Here is an 11,283-nt window from a genome sequence, read left to right on the forward strand (position 1 = left end):
ACTCATAGCCAGAAATGGGAAGTAATGAAGTACAAATACTTTGTTACTGTGCATAAGTAGATTTTTCTGGTATCAAAACTTTTTGTTTTTTGGACGTTCTACTTTCATTCATTTAATTTTTAACACAAACACGTGTACTATCTACTTCTAGCATTTTAAAATCCGGCTTGTTACTTTAGTTTTAATCAATTTGGTGACATGATCAATATTTTTTCATCTCATTGTTTTCAGCCCATGAACCTCTTTGTTGTCATTGTCATTGTTAATATTATTGTTAATAATAAAACAGGTAGTAGTAATGGCTAATTGTTTACTTGCGTACATGACAAAAACCCAAACTTCTTTACTCAAACTTGAGTGAAAAATTTAGTCAGTTCATCAACTTTTACCACACCATGAAAACATGAGTGTCTGTACTTCTACTGGAGTGAGGGATGTGTGTACTTTTGCCATATCAGCTCTTAGCACAGCAATTTATTAATAAAAATGATATTAATGAGTCAAACACTGATTGATATTTCTTAAAATGACAAGCACAAAACATTATTTTCGACTACTGTCAAGTCTGGAAAAAGACGAGTCTGGATTTTCTTCCTTTTAAAATATTCTGCTTGCTGTTGAACTGATGCTGAACTGTATGTTGGTAATAATTAGACACCACCGAGCGCCAATCAAAACGAGTTTAAAACAGAGTGCACCCTCGACCCTGATTGGTTGTTTGCTGCGTGTTTGACCGTTAAGTTTTTATCCTAATAAATAAAACAGAACGACTGATTTGGCAAAATGTATTTGAGTAAAAAGGAAGATATTTGACTCTGAAATGTAGAGAAGTTAAAGTAAAAGTCTCCCCAAATGGAAATACTTCAAGAAAAGTACAAATACACGAAAAGCTACTTAAGTACAGTAACGATTTACTTTTAATTTGTTACTGTCCACCACTGAATAAACCACAAAGAATAGTGATGGATGGGTTTTGCCACCATTATTTTATTAAATTAAAAATAAGCTAGATATTCAGAGATATTGGCGGACGCTGAGACAATAGTTCCACAACAAAAAGATGTTACACCTGGTTGCAGAACATCGAATATAATTATTGTATACTGATTTCATTTCTGCTGAATAAAAAATTTTTCTTCTTTGGCACCACAATCCTTTTTCTTTGTTCTATTGTCATTTTAACTCTGTTTTATAATTTATTAATTTTGATATCGACCATCCATGACACATGTAGTCTTAATCCAACAATATAAGCAAATAAAGTCAAACATTAGTTCATCAATTCATCTTCAGTCACAACTTGATTATTTTCAGGGTTGGAGTGGATCTGAAGCCTGTGTGTTAAGTGGGAATACCACAGAGGGCCCTTTAGTCTATCACGTGACATCATGCATACGCATTCACACACTCCTTCACACTTAGGCGTGATTTAGAGTCACTATTATAGAGATGCTTACCAACAAGTTTTCCAGAGATGGAAGGAAACTGAAGAACCCAGAGATAACCTATGCAGATCCATGTGACTCTACATACAGTAACAGAAAACGAGGATTGAAAATAAATAAATAAATAAAACTCCAGTAAATGTAAAAGGCTGTTAGGAATAAAGGTGTATTAACCAGTTTTATCAGACCAGCAAGAAAGAGAGGATGGGTGCAAGGATAAGACAAAGAGGAACCGTAATCTTCTTAATGGGTGAGACTGTCGAGTGGGATAATACACTATTATTACTGTACTACAGCTGTATACTATAAACTCAAACAGTTTGGTGGGTTGAAAGGATGTTCAGTAAGAACATGTTGTGAATGAGGTCTGGGGTGTGAAGGAGTTTCCAAGTTAATTTGGGTTCTACTCTGTTCTTTTCTCGCAGAGAATGGCATTTAAACCCATTTAAACATTTAAACGACCTGTAATAACCCTGTAATTTGACCTTTAATGACCTAGAAAGTTGCCAGAGCCGTCTCATGTTTCGAATCTTTCCTCATGAGATTTTGTACTTTTATATACAGTGTCCTGTTTAATCTTTGTGAAACTTCCTGATAACATCTTCTAAGGCCATTTCCTGAAAGCCTACTCCGTTACCTTTTCAGTTTTCGAGAAAACAATAGGTTCTCTTCATTATATAATGAAAGACAAGGATGTTGCGGTCATAATCGTGCTCGTCAGGGTTAATGCGGCTTCGGTCATTTTCAAGACGCTATCCATTTTTCCATTTTCTTTCTAGGAATTGTGTTCTCTATACTTTCCATAATGCAATAAAAGTGACTTACGCTGATAACATGATAAGAAACAAATCTGATCACATGTTTTCATTTAAAGAATATGATGATCCTAAGAACAGATTACTGAAGGCCAGTGATTGTGTGTTCTATTCAGGTAGATTTCTTTAAAGTCAAGTTATTCCTCCTGCTGTGGCAGGGTATGGAAAATAACCTCGCAATGCTCTTACTGTTATCTATCTATTGTTATCTACTGTTAAAATCTATTAAATCTATTTTTATGAGTATGTAATTTCATTAAAAAAAACATTTTTTCAATCATAATAAAGCCCAACATTTATACCATTAATGTTTTCATTTATATGCATCATTTACTGAGTAGATCTGATTTGTCTTGTTTCTCCAGGTTGGTTTGGATGAATTATCTGGTGGTTAGACTTTTCCAAGAGTCAGAAGTTTCTTCTCCCTCTCTCTCTCTCTCTCTCTCTCTCTCTCTCTCTCTCTCTCTCTCTCTCACTCTTTCTCACTCCCTCTCTCCTTCCCTGTTTTTGAGTGAGGTCAGTAGGGCCCCTTTCTCTTACTCTCTTTCCATTGCCGCCCCCCCTCCAGTCTTTTTTTCTGCTCTTTTCCTACTTCACTTTCTCCCTCCCAGACCACTCACCCCCCTCCCCCGACCATCAAAACCAGTGAATGAAAGTATAAAATTTCGTCTTAAATCTATTTTTATTGCATCAAATGTATTTTGTTAAAGGGGTATAGTTTAATTTTGTTTCCAATAAAGATGGTATTGTTGCACATTTCTTTTTTAGATTTGATGTATTTATGTAGCCTTTAGATAAAACAATCAGTTTTTATTCAAATGTAATTGTTTAAGTGAGCATTTACAATTTAGGAAAGTTAAGAAAGAAACATAAGATTAAGACTGAGGAAAATTAGATCAAGAGCACTGCTGAGGGCAATCTACAATTGGGTCCAAACTTTTAGGTTTTTGACTCGAGTATATATATATATATATAAAACAATTATTTAAAACAACTATTCAGTGGGCTGTGGTCAAAAGAAAAATGGCCAGTCTATGTGGCTGGCTGAAGCTGCCGTTCTCACTTCTCACTTCCAACACATTTTCAGAAAGTCATTTTCACCCTTTAGTCAGTAGTCACAGCTTGTCTCCAATGCAGTCTGAGCACATATCTGCCTGGACCTCAATCTAGTCTCACATGCCACAGCACATGCTATTTACAACCCAACATCATTCCCTCATCACTGGCTCAACCTGATTTTGTGTGATTTTTTCTTCAGATCTTATATTATATCTACTCCCACCAGCTTCCAACTGAACTCCACTGTACAGGTGCTCAGAGCTTTCAGATTTCAGCAAACAAAGCAAAGTTTGTTAAAGGCTCCTTTGAGCAATTGTGGAAGAGAGAGGCCAGCTCGGTGTTTTGACCCGAGACGATGAGGGCTAAAAAGATAGGAGTTCACATCAACAAAGCTTCACCACAGTGAAAATGCAAGTCATTTCCTGGCTTTTACTCTTTCCCACATTTATTAGCTTTCCAGCAGAGTAACTGAGATGATCTCTTTATGTTCTGCCCAAAAGAATTTTCATCAGTCGTACAACCAGTGACTCAGAAGTAAATAGTTTTACAGCCCAAACACCTTTTTTTTGGTTAGAACTTGATTTTTGCCCCGCTATTTGTACTTTTGCATGAAAAGAATGTGGAAATACAAGAAATATTGCATGTTCCAACCCCAAAACAGCCCACAAAAGGTTTGTTAAATTCTTGTCCCCTTTTAGCCTGTAAAAGCAGAATCTATGTACTCATGGGCGCTGGATTATCCCCAGGTGTAGTGTAGAACCTAAATCATCACATGTTCTTTCTAACAAATAGATCTTCCTTATAGGTTATGTTAAAACTTTCTTTCGGCTTTTCCCATTAGTGGTCGCCACAGCGGACCATCCGCATGTTTGATTTGGCACATGTTTTTATGCTGGATGCCCTTCCTAACGCAACCCTCCCCATTTATCCGGGCTTGGGACCGGCACTAAGGCTTGTGCAACCCTAATGGCTGGGGTTGGTTCCCTGACCGGGGATCGAACCCGAGCCGCAGCGGTGAGAGCGCCGCATCCTTACCACTAGACCACTAGGTTATGTTAAAAAAAATAAAAAACATTTTCTGCAGAATACTATCCTTTAATTTTGTGTAATGGGTCAAATAGAGCTGCAAAAATATCACCCTCATTCCCCATCCTGGTCTTGGAGACCTCGTTGTCCTGGATTCTGTAGTTTTCCTTGCTTTAACTACCCCTGATTTAACCAATCATCTACTTAATAGATTTTCATGAGTTGAAATAAGTGTGTTAGAGCAGGGGAAACACATAAACACAGCCATTAGAGTTGCACAAGCCAGTGTACTCTTAGTGCCGGTCCCGTGCCCGGATAAATGGGGAGGGTTGCGTTAGGAAGGGCATCCAGCGTAAAACGTGTACCAAATCAAATCTGCAGATCACGAATTAAAAATTCATACCGGATCGGTCGAGGCCCGGGTTAACAACGACCGCCACAGGTATTGCTAGCCAACAGGGTACCGGTGGGAATTGGGCTACTGTTGGCTGAAAGAAAACATGCAGGTAGTTGGTTTCAAAAAGGCAGATGTAGAGGACAGAGTGGTATAGAGACGGATGATCCGCTGTGGCGACCCCTAAAGGGAGCAGCCAAAAGAAGTAGAAGAAGCAGGGGAAACATAAACAAATGTTAAAAAGTGCATAAAAAGTGCAAGACAGGGATCAAAATGAAAATTTGAAGCCTGTAATATATAGCAATAGTGTACTGACTAATAGTCCATGCATGTAAATTAATCTTAATATTTTTTTAAACTATAATTAAAGGTTGATAGATGCTTCTAAAACATCTCTTAGACATTTGTGTAGAAATGTAGACATATTGAAATGTAGCCAGAATGCGGTTTGCACAATCATTTGGTTAATGTAGGAACGGCTCAATAGCCACTTATGCCACATGAATGCACACAAACTGCTCTTTAAAAAAAACTAACACTCTCCACTCCACTGAACTCCGGCAAAGACAATGCTGTCTCGGGTTCAAATGTGTTTCCACTGATGTAATCTGACTGAACGATTGATCAGGAGCAGTGTCGGTGGATATTCTTTTCTGGACAGCCATGTGGAGGAGATTATAGAACAAAATCACAAGTAGTGAAAAACGAAGGTCAAACCTAGTTGTTTCAACCAATGAGGTCAAGCAGACACAGAAGTATCACTTTGTGTTTTGTCCACCAGATAGTGAGTTTAGTTTAATTGTGATACTATTATCTTACAGCTGCATGTCTGGCTATTGTCAAAGTACCATTCTGGGATCAGTGTAGTTTAATTTTATTCCACAAAACTACTTACGCTTCGAGTAGATTATCAAGATTTACAGTGTGTCCCTTTGTCTTTGGCAAACTGAACATGTTAAATTTAAGGGACAGTGTAAACTGAGGACTATGTGTCATATTTGTAGGTCTTAGATGAATTGACACAGTGTGAAGAAGACAAACATGCCCCAATGTCCTACAAATTGACCATAACTGTTAGTTCTCAGAAGAGAAAAAAAGACACTGATGTGAAAACTAATTACATCAAATTCATCGAACCACATGAAAATGATACAAAGTGTTTTGAATATTTTCCTGAAGAAGCAGGTTGAAATGTGTGTTTTTTGTTCTTCAGCACATGTGATGTCTCGTAAACGTTGAAAAAGTTATATAAATGGGAACCAGTCATAAATTTTGCATTTTACTTTATACATTGCATTTGTATTGCCGACAGATGTGTAATATTGATGATGAGCTGTCAAACATGTAATGGGTGTCATTATTTTTGAACAGAGTTTATAGAACAGGGTTATGAAAATAAAAAAATAATCTAAACTGTTACATTTAATTGTTGCCTGGAACGAAGGGAAATTTGCTACAGTTCATACCAAAAATATTGGCACCCAAAATGTCAAAATTTAAATCAAACAGCTGGACATTAAACACACTTTTCTCTACTAGGAAATTATTTTTAAACCTTCATAATATTTGGAAAGTATATAGAAAAATTGTCATCCTGTGGTATATTTCGGTTTGTTTAATGTTTCGGTATGTTTAATGTTAATGCGTCTATTAGACACGTTAGTTCCTATTATCCCTTATTTTACAACAGTCATGAGCAGTTGTTTGCTTTACTAACCAAAAAATGTATTTTTTATGTAATTTTAAGTATTGTTTACGTAAAAACCACATTCAGTATGACATCGGTACATTTTAGTTAATAGCAATGTGTTTTGTGTGAAGTTTAGAGGGGCGTTGTTTTGGATTGCCTTTAAACACCTATTCTGTCACCCAACTGGGCGAGAAATTGGCGTAAAAGGCATCACAAGCTTTCGTTAAAAGCTACTTGGCACTCACTGTTTGTTTTGACCAGATCTTTGACCATAGAGGAAATACTGTAATGCTTTCAAAATGCTTCAGAGGTACTCACTGAAACATATAAGCTATTTGTTAATCTCCAGCCAAGAAACTGTTCAGGAGCCATTTGTTCAACATGAATGCTCTCAAACTGCCCTTTAAATACCCCAATTTGCTTCATTTCAGTTGACGCTGGGTTCAAGATTGACATGGTTTAGCTTTGCAGTCTTATGTTGAAGGCTGAAAAAGACTAATTGAGCAATTTATCAAAAAAAAAAAAAAAAAAAAAATTCATTTTTATTTGTATAGTGCTTTTAACAATGGATATTGTCTCAAAGTAGAATTACAGAGACAAAACGGTAATTAAAGAACAGACAGTATGAGCTTGTTCCTTGTAATTGTAAGTTTATCCATAATGAGCGAGCCAGTGGTGACTGTGGCAAAGAAAAATTCCCTGAGATGTTATGAGGAATAAACTTTGAGAGGAACCAGACTCAAAAGGAAACCCATCCTCATCTGGGAGGCACCAAATATCCAAATTAGTGAGCTAGTGAGGAAATGGCCTTTGGTTCAGTCAGTGTTCTGGTTGATCCTGAGTGAAGGTTAAGATCAGGAATCTGTGCAGGCCATGCCAGTTCTTCTACTCAAACTTTGGCAAACCATGTCTTTATGGACTTCATGGAAATGGCCATTGTCAGACTTAAACCACATCGTGACAGTCAGTTGTGTACATACATTTTGCCATTTTTCACATTTTTAGTGTTTGTTAAATAAATCTGCATCATTAACTGTACAATTGGATTGATAAATTCAACACATTTTTCTAAACTATAATGTAATCCATTCGGAGACCACATGACTGTAAAAGCAGTGGTGGTATTTACAATCAGTCATTTGTCTGATTTATCATTTATGTTAGAACCTGATAACAATATAGAAAAATGACATCATGTCTTCTTGTATCTTATTCACCAGATTAGCCTATAAACTTCCCTTACTTTATCAGCATCACATTGATATCTTTAAACTCTAGCTAGCTCGCTCACCCCAGTCAGTTAATCCTGTTTCTCTCCACAGAAGCTGGCAGCCAATACAGTGTTATTAAAGCAAACGAAAAGACACGAGTCTGTTGCAGTTAGATATGGAAAAATCTAATCAGTGAAACTTTTAAATGTATATTATCAGCTGCGCTCGATGTGTGTTAACCCCCTGAAAAAGTTACATTTGGAACACCCACCAAAGCCTCTGCAGTAGAAATTCATTTATCGCTTCATTTTAGACACAAGCTGTTACTTTGACCATGACTGAGAAAGTTTCAATGGCGAGATGGTGAATGCTTGAAAGTTTGAAAGTTCCAAGAAACACAAAAAGAATGCCAATGCTTACTTTTCTGTATGGAATGTATTTTGTCCAATCTGAGAAGTCATTACCACCATCATGGCATCCAATTAGAACCACAGGAGCATGGCACGGCCCTGAGATGTTTTTCATTTCAAATAGGTTACTGAGAATTCTTTTTAAAAAGGATAACTACCTGCGATATTAGCTCTTCTCAATGCATCTGTATAGGGGTTATATAAAGGACATGATGAGTCCGGTCTTTTGTAATAAAATCAGTAAATCTGCACTTGGGAGCTTATTTGTTTTTTCTTTTATGTATTTTCATATTTAGTATGTATGATGGGCGACATAACATATTAGTAACATTTTCTTTGCAAGAACTTAAAGGAAAGGGAATGTTTAAACAATGAAATCCCTTCAGGTATGAATTGTCACTGCATGTGACTGCATGTGATGTAAACTGATCTACTCTGTTATACAAATTTAAGCTACACTTGTAACTATAAACTGAGGTAACGCTGATTAATCTTGATGTTGCAAACATTTTCTGCTCATAAACCTTTTACATTATGTAATAATTTGTTCTGTACTAGAGGTTTTGTTTAATAAAATCCAGCCTTTTTGTGTTAGAAGAGGGAAAAACAAACAATTTATCAGGTAACATTTTCTTCAACCTATTTATGACATTTTCCATTTATTACCACTTATATGAAAACAAAATGTACTTTTACTTGGTTTAGCCTTACACTAGATATGTGGTGTATACACTGATCAGCCATGACATTATGACCTTAGAACATTATGAGAGGTGAAGTGAATAACACTGATTATCTCTTTATCATAGCACCTGTTAGTGGGTGGGATTTATTAGGCAGCAAGTAAACATTTTGTCCTCAAGGTTGATGTGTTAAAAGCAGGAAAAATGGGCAAACGTAAGGATTTGAGTGAGTTTGACAAGGACCAAATTGAGACGGCTAGACGACTGGGTCAGATCATCTCCAAAACTGCAACTCTTGTGGGATGTTCCTGGTCTGCACTGGTCATCATCTATCAAAAGTGCTCCAAGGAAGGAACAGTGGTGAACCGGCGACAGGGTCATGGGCAGCCGAGGCTCATTGATGCACGTGGGGAAAGAAGGCTGGTCCGTGTGGTCCGATTCAACAGAGTATTTATCTATCTATCTATCTATCTATCTATCTATCTATCTATCTATCTATCTATCTATCTATCTATCTATAGATAGATATGTCTGTCTGTCTGTCTGTCTGTCTGTCTGTCTGTCTGTCTACCATCATAATATTAGAAGGTGACACTCCTGATATGCCCACCAAAAGTTTTCAAGGAAACATAAGGTTCTAGTTTTGCAGATACTTCAGCTGAATTGCCGATACTTGTCAGGCATGTGCAACTAGTTGGCCAGGTTTTGCTTTTGCCCACACATGCAATAGCATTGTGTAACAATTTATTTGTAATCGATATTTTAACAATGCAGTTACGCAACAGCAAAAAATCAACAACCTTATAGCTGTATATTATTGTCTTACGATAAAACATGTTTAGTTATATTAGTTATGCTTAGCTGTAGTTTGAGCTCAATCTAAATATTGTTTGGAGTGAATCTCTGCAGATCCATTTAGTTCCATAAGGCTGGTATCAGCATTAATCATAACAAATGTCAGCTGGTTTCTGTAACTTATCTTCTAACTGTAACACACAGTCTTCAGTGCTTTAAACTCTCACTTGCTAGAATCTTCATGCTGCAGGTCAGTCCGCACTGTTAGTCATTGTTTATGGAGTTAATAATAGTCAGTTGGAGACTTTTATTTATTTATTTTAACATCAAACCCACCTTTTTATCGACACTGCAGTTCTTCTCAAAGGCATTAGCTGAAAAGAACATCGTTTTTTCTCTCTTGTTGCTGAGTAGCTCCAGGTGGCAGGAACCTACAATATATAAAATTACAAAAATATTAAATAGACATGAACATTTTTGGCAACTCTACCCTATAACACATTCCCTACCTTGCATATTCCTATACCACATGTCTGCCCAGCCTGAATAGTCAAAAGGTGTTGATTAAGTGTCAGCAGGTCTTACAAAAGTGCCAGTAGTTTCTATAGCAACATTAAAATCACATGTATGGCGAACGATCTACATAACTGATAATAAATGTGGTGTTCTTTAACCCAGACAGGTCGTTGATGTGGTGAAGATTTCTCTGAGGATATATTTATTTTACATTTATGGAAGGAGTGTAAGGTGTCAGTGCTTTAAGTCAAGTCAAGTCAACTTTTATTTTATTTTCATTCCAACCATACAGTAAAGTACACAGTGAAACAAAACAACATTCCCCTATTACTGTGTGTGTGTGTGTGTGTGTGTGTGTGTGTGTGTGTGTGTGTGTGTTTTGTGTCAGTCCAGTCCCTTTTGTATTAATAGTCAAATAGCCTGCAGGAAGAAACTCTTACACAGTCTGGATGTGAGGGCAAGAATAGAATTCAGTATCTTTTTCCACACGGCAGGAGATTGAAGAGTGTGTGTGAGGAGTGTGTGTGATCAGCCACAATGCTAGTGTCTTTATAGATGCAGAGTGCGGTGTAAATGTAAACGATAACGGAAATAGAGGCCCTGATGATCTTCTCAGCCGTCTTCACTATCACTTGCAATTTCCAAAACAGGGAGTGATGCAGCTGCTTAGGATGCTTAGGATGGGGTTTCTGTAGAACGTTGTGAGAATGGATGGTGAGAACTGAGCCTTCCTCAGCTTTTTCAGCAAGCAGAGATGATGCTGGGCTTTCAGAGAGTCATTTTGGAACACGAGTCACTACATTTGTGAATATTACAAGCTGTATTTATGTCTTATTAAATTCAAGAAAGCAAAAAAAAGTGTTTTACTATATTTCCAGCAATCATGGGCTACTCTAACCAACAACAGAATTAGTCAGCAAGTAGACTAATGAATCTGTGGAGCACAATATTGTCTTGTTTCTATCAAAATGTTTTGTTTTTTTTATACACTTTGTCCTCCTTAGTATTTTTAGACAATTTTAATCGAACTGTGTGCTTATGTGCAGTAATTATGTTAATATTTGGTTATGCTGCATGACTTGGCTAAAGCAATGAACTTAGTTCATCTGTCATGTTGATTGAGTGGGTAAATATTTGTTGTTCTTATTAAATGCTTTATTTAGACTATAGTGGTGCAAACTAACATCCGCCGACATTTTATTCGAGGAAAACTGACCTAATAACGACGATATTTAAACT

The sequence above is a fragment of the Silurus meridionalis genome, chromosome 11 (assembly GCF_014805685.1).
Source record: "Silurus meridionalis isolate SWU-2019-XX chromosome 11, ASM1480568v1, whole genome shotgun sequence".
NCBI lineage: Eukaryota > Metazoa > Chordata > Actinopteri > Siluriformes > Siluridae > Silurus > Silurus meridionalis.